This window comes from Thalia democratica, chromosome 5, assembly GCF_965202585.1.
Source record: "Thalia democratica chromosome 5, ktThaDemo2.hap1.1, whole genome shotgun sequence".
Lineage (NCBI taxonomy): Eukaryota > Metazoa > Chordata > Thaliacea > Salpida > Salpidae > Thalia > Thalia democratica.
The window spans coordinates 25,773,688-25,787,127 of record NC_139169.1 but is presented as its reverse complement, the minus strand read 5'-3'; the positions used below and the strand labels follow the sequence as shown (position 1 = coordinate 25,787,127).

Here is a 13,440-nt window from a genome sequence, read left to right as displayed (position 1 = left end):
ATTGTGGACAACTTAAGTTATGAAAAAAAGTTTAATAAACACATTTCTTGATTAAAAAAAAAAAGATAGTTTACAATAAGTAACAAAAATACTATAAAATCAAGAAAATCTTTAAATAGTTTTAAATTTTTCACAATGTGTTTTTGTAATAATTTCCACATGTAAAATAACTTCCAGCTAAAAACTTTAAGGTCACACTTTTTAAGTCCCATACAGTTTGCATTGGGATTTTTTTCAAAAAATTGAAAAGTTGTACCATTAATTTTTTTTTAAGTCAGCTAAAAATTTTCAAAAGCTGTTTTGTAATTGCCAAAAAAAAAAGCTACAGACTCGAAGAATGCATTTTTTATAAAAACTTTAGTTGACATACTTATATAATAGAGAAACTAATTAAGTACATCAAACTTTAAATAAAAAACTTTTTTTTTTGCTAAAAGAAAACTAAAAAATATGTACCTTTAAGGAAAGCAAATATTAAGTCAATAATTGGCAGAAATACTTTTAAAACAGCTAATACTTCTATCTTATGTCACATTTTAGATTTAATAACTTTTTTTGTCTGCCATTAAACAGCAATATTATAAAACATTTGTAAGTGAAGTTTTTTTAAGTTGAGACAAAACGCAATACTATAACTCATTCTCACTGATAAACAGATACAAAACGGTAAGTAAACTTACTTTTTTTAACTACGTTATTACTTATCAAAAAAGCTTGTACTTTTTTATTAGCACCATACATAAAACAACCGCCATAAAAAGTTTGAATACATAATGTTTTATTTATAACACTTTATACACTAAAAATGTTGAAACTCTTATTTTAGAGATGTTTTGAAACTTGATAATAAATTTGAAGCTTATTTGTTATTGATAATATGCATGAATATTAACAAGACTTAAAAACTTTATATAAAAACTTAAAAACTTTTTACTACATAACATTAAACAGAAGAAAGAATTATCTAAACAATTAAACGTCATATCCGACAAGGCTGCCCCTTCCAATGACCTCACCAACAAAGAACCAGCAGCAAACTTCAGTGAAGACCATGGCGTTCAAAAGCGCTTGTTTCACTGGAAGCTGTGTGAACTGCATTGAAGTCACGTTTGAAATTCTTGTGTTAAAATGATTTGTTTATAAATAAGTGTATTTTATTTATTTTCTTTTTTGTTGATTTGAAGTTACATTGCTTATTCCTGTTTAAAATTTAGTTGTTTACAAAAAACTGTATTTTAATGTGCATGGTAATTATCGATTAGTAGATTATTTATTTTTTAATTATTTTACTTTTTCTTATATGAAACTGATATAATTAGAAATGATTATAGAAATGGTATTTTTTAATATACTTAATAACCAGTGAAATTAAACAAACAATTTTATTACAAAGTAAACCATAACTTTTATTGAATCAAATTACTGATTCCTGTAACAATTAAACCATTAAAGTTTTTCTAAACTATAAATTAATTTGTTAGAAAAAAGCAACTAAAATGATATAAAATTGAAAGTTTTTAAACTTTTATTGATACAAGCTCTAATTCAACTTTTTTAAATATTAAATACTCGTTGACATCATTAAATAATCAGATGATAAAAGTTGAAAAGTTTTAAACACAGTTATGAATTTATACTATAAAAACAATCAATTTTTACTTTCTTTTTACTTTTTTTCAAAGAGTATTAATAATATTAGCTAAATTTCAGTGGAGATAAAAGTCAAGTTCAGTATAGCAGAGTTTTTTACTCATAATAGTTTTTATTAGATTATTAATAAGAACTTTTTTAAATACATTTTAAAATTTAAAAGATCAATAAGAATGTTTGTAATTTAAATTTTTGTAACTTCTTATTGGTATATCTTAAAGAGCCAAGCCTAAATAACCTAAGTAAAAGCTTTGTGTAAGAAAAATTTAGTAAGATTTTAATACGTCTAGTTTTAACTTTTTAAGCTAATCACGAACTAATTTAACAATCTAGGAAACAAAATATTAATAGAGATTTTTCAAAGTAATAAATATTCTCAATACAAACTAATAACAATAAAACTTTTTTGTAAGGGATAAATACAAAAATACAAGTAAATTAAATTATTAAAATAAAAAGTAAATTATTAAGAAAACAACGCTATTGGTGGGTAGATATTTTTTACAAGTTGCACTTACTTTGAACTTAGCAAGCATGTAATTCTACCATTAATAGATTTGTATATAAGAATAGGAGACGTAATATTAAACATTCATAATGATCGAAAGAAATAATTAAAATTTAAAAAATCAAAACAATTTTCTAGGATTTGCTCTTGAACTTTCTTAGTTTAAACTTAACTCAAGAAAAAAAAAATTGTAGTATTTAACTTAGTTTTGAGTAAAAGTGCTATATTTTTTACTGCTGGTCTTAAATGTTTATCTTTTACTTAAGATTATTAAGATATATTTTTTTCTTGTAATGGTAGAATAATATAATGAAGTATGACTTAAAAATTCAAGACAAAATGAACAAAGATAGAATTTTAGTGAATTGTTTTTAATTCAAAGAAAATTGTCAATGAAAAGTTTCTACTGCTTCTATTTTATCTAAAACTTTACAGTAAAACTTTTATGAAAAGTATATTATTTTATTTAAATTAAAAAAATATTTATTTATTTTAATATCTTATAAAGTATTTTAGTATAAATAACTTGAGAGTATGCCAACCTTTAGTGAAAAGAATAGCAAACTTAAATTTATAAACAAAAAAATCTATAAATACAAAACTTTTATATGTTTAAAAATAAAGCAAACAAAATGTTCAAACTAGTGTAGCTGAGTAACATTTATGATAACTCAATAACTTAAGAGATATTCTAATTCAATAATTTTGTAAAAATTTAGCAAATAAATACCTTTAGTAAGAAGAGGGATGGCCTGTCCAACTTCAACAGGGGTGGGTGGGCGAAGTTCTACTTTTGCGTAATACATGAACTTGCTCAATTGAGGTTTTGCTGCCTCCATCAATACTGGAACCTGTGCTGAAAGTTTTGCCACCAACTTGCTCATATTGATTTTATTTAAAGTCTGAGAAAATATATTTTATTGCAAAACTAAGTTAGGCTAAAAACATGTTTTTTGTTGACTACTACAAGCAGATATTTATGCACACATTTTGGTTTTAGAAAATAGAACATACAAATAATAAATTTTATAATATTTAGAAAAACATTCTAGCAAGTGTTTGATAATTATACATTAATAACACTTTTTAAAATATAAAAATGTTTACTATTATGGTATATTGCAGCAAAATTATTTTGATAAAAACAGTACTTTATGAATTAGTTTATAAGTAAACTAATGTTTATTGCAAGTTGTTTCTAATTTGTACACTTATATTTTTGCTATCAGACACTTCTAATAGTCGAATAAAATTCATAACAACTTTGAGATTTATAGGATCAAAGTCAGTGAGTTCAATAGTTATCAAGGTTTTTTTAAAACAAAAATGCAAAAATAAACCTTGTTCACTAAAAATATTTTTTTAATTTTATAAATATTGTTCTTCAAATTTTTACAGTCATAAAATATAGTTCAAATATTACTAATATTTATGTAACTCATATCAAGGAATTTTCATAATATGAAAAAATCATACATCTTTCTTTTATTTGAAATTTATATTTTTAAACTTCCAACACCAGAAACAATGTTATGTTTTTTAAGAAATATTTCCTGAAGTATTGACATCTCTACCTCAAGAAAAAAGTAATTATAATATTTTATTTCTAAATAATTAAGAGCGTAGAGGGGCTCTTTTTTACTTTTGATTTTAGCTAGCAGTTGCATTTTACCCTGGAAACTAAATTAGTTTCTTAGATATGATGGTAAAAAGTCGGAAAGCTCTAAAGGTTCCTTATGGAAGGACTAAATTAAATAGAAGAAAAAACTGTCTAGACCTAAAGTCTTCAAGCAACCTTTCTGAAACCTCACCATTTAATTTAAACTAAATAATAAATATTTCTATAGTAGGATTTTTTTTGAGCAAATATTTTTTCAATAAAAATATACTTTTGTTTTTATTTTGGTCATAAAGGAATTTTTTTTTTTTAATTCTTACAGAGGGAATTTTTCTATTAATGCGAGGAACCTTTCCTAATGTATAAAATTAACAAAATATGAAGTGAAAACAAAATTTTAGCAAATTTTTGAAAATTCTGAGAAAATTGGCAATGTTTTTTTTTTCTTTGTTTGTATGTGTCAAAAACGTTTTACACAACTAAAAATATCTCAAAAGTTTTTTTTTTTTGTGAAAAGTATCTTATAGTAAACATTTACAGCTTTCATACAAGGTCTAAAGTTATTTTTGTTTTCTGTTGCTCTTTTCTCCCTATCCCCTTTTTGCAAAAACCAACATATCTTAATAGTTGACCCCGGTTAGTTCACACCTGGATTACCATTCTTTATGACAAAAAAAAACAGCTAAAGTAACCAACAACTAGCCTTAGTTGTATAATTAGGCTTTTGTGAGAAATGAATTTTTTGGTTTTCATCATTAACTCCAGAATATCTAGTGTAAGTTTTAAATTATAGCCTTGTGACCCACAATGTTTCCTAAACTTTTCCACTGTATCTAGTTAAAGTTTCAAAATTACCATTAAAAACACCTAAGACTTATTTTTGTTAAAAAAAGGCCAACCACGCCATTTTTTTTCTCAAGATGTAAAAAATCCGCAGAAAAATGCAAAAAAATAAGAGCAACACCGTCCATCATGAACTCCAGAAAATCTGGTGTAAGTTTCAAATTATGACCTCCTTTATAATTCATGACCCCAAAAGGGGCCACTTACTCTTACTACAAGCTTACTAGGCAAATCAAATTGTTTCAATTTTTCTCATCCGTCAGGCAATCGCACCACAAAACAGCTACTGGACCGCACCGCTACGGTGAAGCCAGCGCCGTGGTGCGGGTTACCCCCTTTTTGTTTCGTGTGGCGGGGGTTCACCGGGTTTCCCCGGTCATATAGGCCACATTGTCTTTTAAAGAATTATTTTTTTAAAAATCTGAAAAAAATAACGATTTGGCAAATCGTATGGAAAATTACATCAAATTTTTTTTTAATTGTCTCATAGGAGGTCACTACGTTTCGGCGCTTAGTGAAAATTCAAATCACAAGAAAATGACAAATTCAGAAAAGGTGAATAACTTGCAATATATTTTTAAACGTACAGTTAGACTTTATAAATTATTTACATACAAATTAAATTCTTTAGGTTGCATTTGCAGTTAATTAGCTTGAGCATTTAAAAGGCTTCAAGCTATACGGTATTTAGGGCATAAAAATTATGGTTAAATATTACAATAAATAAACAAATAACGTACTTTTTATATTAACGTTAAAACAACATTTTTTTCTATTACTTTTGTATTTTTCTATTCTCTTTTTTTTTTTTTTTGTTTACGTTTGTTTTCAGTTTTTTTTTTTTTTGCTTTTATTTTTTGCTTTTTTTATTTTTTTTTTGTTTGCGTTTTTTTTTTCTTTTTTTTTTTTGCTTTGTTTTTATTGCTTTTTGTTAGTTATTTTCTTTTATATTGCTTTTTTTTCTTTTTATTAATATCATTTGCTTTTTTAGTTTTTTAATGTTGTTTTATTATAATGGGTTTGATATGTCTTAGTCGATCATCTACTAAAGCACCAATATCATCCACCATACTAAGCCTCCTATAGCTAGATTACAGGTAGTAACAACATTACCCGGCAGTATAGTATACGTAATTGGTTCATTTATTATCTTAAATTTAGTTATGTAGTATTTTTATGCCCTTTAATCTTAGATTAAAAATATGTAACCTAAAGAATTTAAATTGTAAGAAGTAATTTTTTTTATTAAATTAGATCGTTAATATAACAGTAACTTTTTATATTTTTCTATATATCATTTATGCAATTTTGTCATTTTAAGTGGTTTTACAACTCATTATGCTACGAAACGTCTTAACCAACTTAAATCTAATCATATCAAGAAAAAAATAATTTAACTTCTTTGTATTTAAGTTTTGAAATTATAAATGAATTAGAATTTTAGAATTTAAATTTATGAAACCACAAATATATAACGAAAAATATAAAAGAAAACGTAACAAGATTACAAAAACTAAAAGATTAAACTAAAATTGCAAAATGAGTAACACAATTAATTTATAAAATAAACTGAATCTGAATCTAAAACTTAAGCTGAAGAAGCGAAACTGAAGGAAACTTAAATTTATTCACTGTTGTCACGCGAAACATGCCCTGTATCGCAATTTGGATCAAAAATACAATCTCTAAGCGCTGAACCTCTCAAAAAAAAATTCTCAACAGAGTATGAAAAATATACTTGAGAAAAAGTAGTTTTTAAATTTTTAATGTTTTTTAAACTAGAGGACCTAACTGTAACACTTCCATTGATAAAATTGATACGACCTGATGTGTTATCATATTTTTCATCAGACTTTGCAAAATACTTTTTAAGTTTATCAACTTGTAACCATAAACTACCCTCAATTTCATTGTCTTTCTTAAATTCATGGTCAATTTCGTGCTCGAAGTTTTTGAAAAAATAGAATTTGTGATTTTTTTTAAAGTTTTTTTGATCTACCGTAAAGCAATAACTAGTATCTTGGTACAATTCTAATCTAACTCCTTCAGGCCAAGCGTAATTAGTTTCCACGAAAAGTTCCCTTACCGCAGTTCTTTTTAGATTGTTATTATCGTTATAATCTATTTTTCCCATAGGGAAATTGATTCTAATTTCATTATTTTTATCTCTATAATAAACAAATAACAATTCGCCCTTACCCTTCTTGACGCGATGTAAGATTACCCCCGCGCAGTCTAACCTTTTTACATTGAATTCCCAGTTAATTAAAAAAGAATCTCCCCGCTTGTGTTTAAATTTAACCTTAAATAAGTTATTAGCTAAATGGTGTTTTGCATCGTCGTTTAATTGATCAATAAAAATTTGCTTAGCGTAACGGTCGAAACTTTTGTATTTTTCATCAACTAGACTGTATACTTGTTTTTCGATAATGTTATAAACATTCAAAAAGTCATGCCAATCATCTTTTGAAAATTTTTTATTAATAAAATCTATAAGTTTTTGTTTAAGTTCATTATCGTGTTTATTTTTGAAAGATCTAGATACGTTGTTAACCTGATCTGTTACGAAAAAGGACGTTCCACCCGCTTCTTGTTGTGGTGCTCGATCCCGCTGGAGTTCCGCATGCGTCATTTGAACACCTTGGACAACCTCCTCCTCACCAACTATATTCGTAGTTTTAATGACGTCATCCGGTATAAATTTTGTCCTAGATGGTATTAAATAAACGTTTTTTATATTTATTTTACACAGAAAAGTTTAATATGGGGTTGCCAAAAACAAATTAGTTAAAACTAGGATTGTTTATTGGATTGATTTATTGGACTCCAATTAAATTTGAAATTGTACATATTTAGAGAAATCAAAAACTGTACATTGTTTGATTAAAAAGTATAAAGTTACAACTTAACAATAAATAGCAAAGCCTAGACTTCAATAGGTTCCTTAAGAAAGCCTCAAGCTAAAAACTCAAAAATATCAATCTATTAAAATTGATGAGTTTTTAAAATATTTTCTTTGAAGCTTTCTTAAAAATGGTTAATCTTTATGTTGAAAATTAAAAACTTCAATTGTAAATTAATTAAAATATATGACTATTGCTAGCAAAACAAAAAAAAATCTGATGGATACTTCTCGTTATAAAGCTTTTTAAATCTACAGAGTATTTTAAAAACTATTGTAAAATATGGCATACGTTATTCTAAACAACTAACCTTCTTTGCATGATCAAAGTGATATTATATTACTCCAAATAACTTAGTACTTTAATAATACAGAGCTGTTTTGATATAAAAACTATAACTACAGCATCAATAATATAGGTAGAAAAACTACCTTCTACAAAAAAAATAATCTAATAGAGTTTTAATTTTTTTTATTCAAACTTATTTTTAATATGAAATTACATTCAGTTTAATAATTTCAGTTGAAAAAACATTTAACAACACAAGTTTAAATTAATGATCAAAAATATGAAACTAATATACAATGTTATAAGATAATAAAATCTAAATGTGAACTAAAAACTAAATAAATAGAAAATAAATATGCAGTGTCTAATTAATAATAATTTTAGAAATAATTTCAATGAAATATTTATAGGTTATTGTTTAGAAAAATAAAAAAGTACTTTATAAATACAATTATACTTAAACATGAATTTAACTTTTGAAAGATTTTAGTGTTCAACCTAATCAATAATTTAGTTACATAAAATTGTCATATAATGTATTGTTTATAAAATAAAAGTGTTTAATAACTACTTTAATTTACTTATTACAAAACTACAGACTGTATATCAGTGTTGTTATAGTGATTCCAACATGACTTCTTTCCAACATGACTTCACTTAAAAAGTTTATAATACTGAACTTTACTTGTATAATCTTCTTTTTTAAAGACGTTTTACTATTTGCTTTTAACCATTGCAGTTATGTAAGTTTGTTAAAATTTTATTTTGAACTTATATTATTTTTAACTATAACATCAAATGCGGATTTAAAAACCTGTTCTAAATCTACAAAATAGTCTATAAGATTTAAAGTGATTTTGGCCTAAAAATTTTATTAAAATATTTTTTTTTTTTCTATTAGTAAAACATGAAATTTTTTTTAAACTTAAAAACCACCATGATTTAAAAAAAAATGGTTGTACCTTTTTATTTAAATATTTCAGGAACGTGAAATATTGAAACAGTGAAAATACTTAAATTTTTTTTCAATCAAAACTTAAATCACACCTAGAAAATCTACTTTTCATTACTTAGTTTAAGGTTATAAAATTTTAAACCTTAAGTTTAAGCTTTAACATAACTTTATTTGAATATAAACTAAATACAGAGCATTTATAGTTATTTAGTTAATAAATGATTGTTTTAATTTTTATTTGCACAAACTTTTCGATGGTTTCTTAAAAAGGGTACTGAACACTGGCTTAAGTAAAAAAATTTTGAATTTTTTTGAAGTTTAAGAAAGTTTAAGACTTTTAAAAGCATTTGAAATGCCGTAAACAGTTTATTCACCGTAAAGCATTGTCAAAAAAGTAAATAAATTACAACTATTGTTTAATAAATTTAATATTTATTTTTTTATTAATGCTTGTTATTTTTAGTCGCAGTCGTTTAGATAACACAAACTTAATAAACACCAATTCTTTTTGTTATATACCAAAAACAAAAGTGTTTAAAATACTTTTGTCTTCTCCTTTATACTCAGTTAAACAATTAACTTACAATGTAAAAAGTTTTTCTTATAGAACTGCCTGCTATCTTTGTTTGTTTAAAATTTATTTTAGAAATTCAAACGATTTTTCTCTCACTAAATATATAACTTTCTAACTTTTCTGCATCAGTTTATATGAGGAGAAATACATTTCCAAAACATCTCCAAAATTTTCTGTCCTCTGAAGACCGGTTTTTTGCTGGTTGTTTTTATCGGCAAAAATTACACAATTTTCCAGTGAGTTTTTTTTTTATGTTTTAATTAGTCTTAAAACAATAAATAAAATTTAATAAATTTATTTATCTAAATAAAGTTTACTAAATGTATTTTATAACTAATTAGCTAATCAAAGTAAATTATAAAAAAAATCATTACAGTTTGCACACAAAATTACTTCAAAATAAACTGGTGCACGATAGTGTACACAATTTTTTTTCGCGTGCACGAAACGTTTAGGGTACATGAACCTCATTTAGGGGTAAACGAAATTTTCAGATTACACAAAAAAATATTTTAGTCTTCGCATTATTAGTTTTAGCGACATAGTTCAGTTAAGTATTAAAGTTAAATCTAGCCCTGGTGTTTGATTGGTTTTTATTTTTTGGCCATTTTACTCTCATGATCTATTTTGTAATTAAACAACACACATAAATTATTGTATAATTATAATTGTAACTATTATTACAATGCAATTAAAAAAATAAAACATACGTAACAACTTATAAAACAATTTAAGAAAACAACACAACTGTTGCGTTGAACTTTAATAAATTCCAATAAATAAGGACTTATTTGTCTTTAAAAAAACGTGGTAAATTATAGACTTCTTTTAAAATGAAGTAGAAAGAAGTATAAAGTTCTTTAAAGCCTTATTTTAGAAAACAACATATAAACTATAAAAATACGAAATAAGCTAAAATATGCAAATTAAAATAAACTTTAAGCAATTAACCGATAAACTATTTTTTTCTAAAAATAACGTAAGTTTAAATTGTTTTTAACTTTGATTAAACATCTTAGGATTTTTCTTCAAATTTTAAATTGTTGTTTACATTAATTAAACGTGTTAGTTTTTTCTTTAAGTTAAAAACTTTGTTTACATTGATTAAACGTATTAGTTTTTCTCGTTAAATTTTAAATTGTTTATTACATTGATTAAGCGTTTTAGTTTTTTCTTTTAATTTTAAATAATAGTTTTATAGTTTACCAATAATGACTTAGGCCCTGGTCATAATAAACACTGATAGTAAAAAAAATTATGGTAAACCACTAAGGTTGGTAAACAGCCAAATTGTAGAAACTTAAATTATACATATCATAGTTGTATAGTTTCTCCTTTGACAAACAACATGATCTAATAAATGTTGTTATTATATCACACTCTATAATTTTAAAGTAAAAGTTTCCAAGTCAGCATTAGTTTGGAGAAGATGGACACTTCTACTACTAACCAAAGTTTGTAAAAGTTGTATATTTTGTTATTTTTAGATTTAAAGTAATATTTAAAGACACTCATTTCTAACTATGATTGGGAACAATTCTATATATAGGTATTTGAAGTGTACAGGGTTGAATAAACAACACTGTTTAAACAACCCCAAGAACATATCTAAATCAGTAAAAGATAAATAAATCCTTGTACTGGTGAATTAACCTTCAACCTAATACTAAATAGCCTGATTAAACAACCAATATTTGACCCTAGTTTCCAAACTAAATTGTTGGTCTACATGACTATTTTATTTAAATTGGTAGCAAAACATAATGTAAAGTTTAGCTAAATGTAATTGAATTATAATTTATGCTATTCATCAAGTTGTACTATATTGTATTGCAGATGTTTGCCCACCTAAAAAGTGTGAAGTGGTTCAATCCTAGCAGCTATAATAAAGGTAAATTTTGTTTTTATTGCAATTTAATATATCAAAAGCTCCTATACAACACATATGTTCCTTAATATAATCTTGTTTTTAGTTTGGTTGTGCTGTTCTAAATATCATGACAATATAAATAATTCCTACAAAGTTTTAAAGAAAAATTAAGTATTATTTACTATCATATAACTAAACTATTTGTGTGCAAAGTTTGATTGGGTATAATAAATAACTTTTTGACTTAAAAGTCAGATGGTAAATAAAAATTTATTTTGAAATAGAGTTCCATTGCGGCAAATTTTAAAGTGCAAAAATAGAATTGAAAAAAGTGACAAGCCTAATGAAATGCAGTAAATTTAATATAGTTTGCTAGTTCATATCAGTTTTATAATAGAAAAGTACATCATATGTTTTTCTGTAAATATCCTTCCAAATATTTGTCACCATATTTAAACAATCATCCATTAATAATGGTTGGAATGTACTTTGTTTTTTATTTTTTCTCATCATATTATATTTTAATTGTTTCCTTTTGAGACTAGCTCTGACTTGGTAAGTATTCTACTAATTATTGCATGAGTTGGCTTTTTTTTAGTTCTCAGAGCTAGTTTTTATTTGTTAAAAGTTCTAATAAAAAGTCTTTTAAAGAGTGAAAAAACTTTTTGTTTTAATAAGATAGTGTAAAATAATAAAGTCCCCATTATTATTGGTTTATGTAAACTATATTATGTATTTAAATTTTCAAGTATATGACATCCAAAAACTAAAGTTTTTTTTTCACAAGTATAATATAATTTGTATAAATAATCATTATGTTTTGGAAATTTAAATTATGTGGTGCATTGGAAATATTTTAAGAAATATCCAGACTGGTATTAATACCATGTTAATACATTTGGTATTTTTTTGTGTACTTCAGTATAACAAGTCTTTATTTTTCTTGAGTAATTAAATATTACTACTTGACTAACATAATTTTTTCACTATTTATTGTTTTTAATTTAACATAAGGCTAATTGATAAGTTTTAAGTCACTCAGATTAGATTGGCTTCAATGCTTCAAAAGCCTGTCATAGATAAGCCGTAGTATTAAAAAAAAACAAAATTGTTTGTCTCTTTTATTGCTTTAACACCTTTTATGTTTATATAAGTAATTTACAAATTAAAGTTTTAAGGTTACAAGTGTTGATTATAACTTGTTATTTTTTCTACATTTTATATGTGTTGACAGGTTTTTACAACTTTAGAATGTGCAAGGGTCTTGAGGAAATTTTGAGCAATGATGCACATGAATCATCTGTAAGCACACAACAACTGGACCTCAACCCAGGAAGGTCTCTAACTGCTCACTTAGGGCAGTAACAAGGTAAATATGTTATAGTTCTTGCTTTTGTACTAATAGCTACAATAAATCATAAAAAGTTAAATTTAGAGAAAGTAAAGATGACAATGTTATCTAAATTGAATTAAACTCATTCAGTGATGTTTATAAGTGATGTAGTGTATAATTAATGTTCATTTTTGACCTAATAACTGGAATAGAATCTAGTATTGCTTTTAACTCAACAGAATGTTCAAATAATTGCAAGTAAAAATTATCATTATTGTTAATATTAAGTATATTTATCATTATCATTTTTCATTTAACATAAAAATTAGTGTGGTCATTACAAGTAAAAAGTAAAATTTAACAAAAAAACTTTAAACTTGTTTTAAAGACTAATGAACATAAGCTAAGAATGTTTTTTAGGATGCGAACTAATTTATTAAATAATTAATTAAATATTTAAAATATTGTTACAACAAAGTTAGATTTGCTCACTTTGTTAGTACATCACTTTGAGTATTGTGATGGTTTTAAATGTTAAAGTTTGGCCAAAAGAAAACTTATTTGTATTCCAATGTTTTTCTTAAACTCAACGTTTTTTAATTTTAAAATAATAGAAATCAACAAAAGGCTATGATTAAATTAAATAGAAGACCATACTTGATTATTTTTACCCATCCACAATTTTATACAAAATATTATAAATAAGCTTGATGACAACTTACCACTAAAAAATTATTGTTTCCTAAAATATTAGCAAGTTTGCCACTAAAATTAAAAAGCAAAATGAATTTTTTTTTTAATCTAGCATCAGGGTTGCCACTCGGTCAGGAAAAGTCAGGAAATCAGGAAAAGTCAGGAGAAATTAAAAAAAAAGAAAAAAATCAGGAAAAAATGGGGG

General features: G+C 24.8%; 1 pseudogene; it reads right to left on the bottom strand.

Annotated features, from left to right (window-relative positions):
• Nucleotides 1–957: 957 nt before the first annotated feature.
• On the bottom strand, nucleotides 958–3,052 carry LOC145836359 (ATP synthase F(0) complex subunit g, mitochondrial pseudogene; annotated as a pseudogene).
• Nucleotides 3,053–13,440: the final 10,388 nt, after the last annotated feature.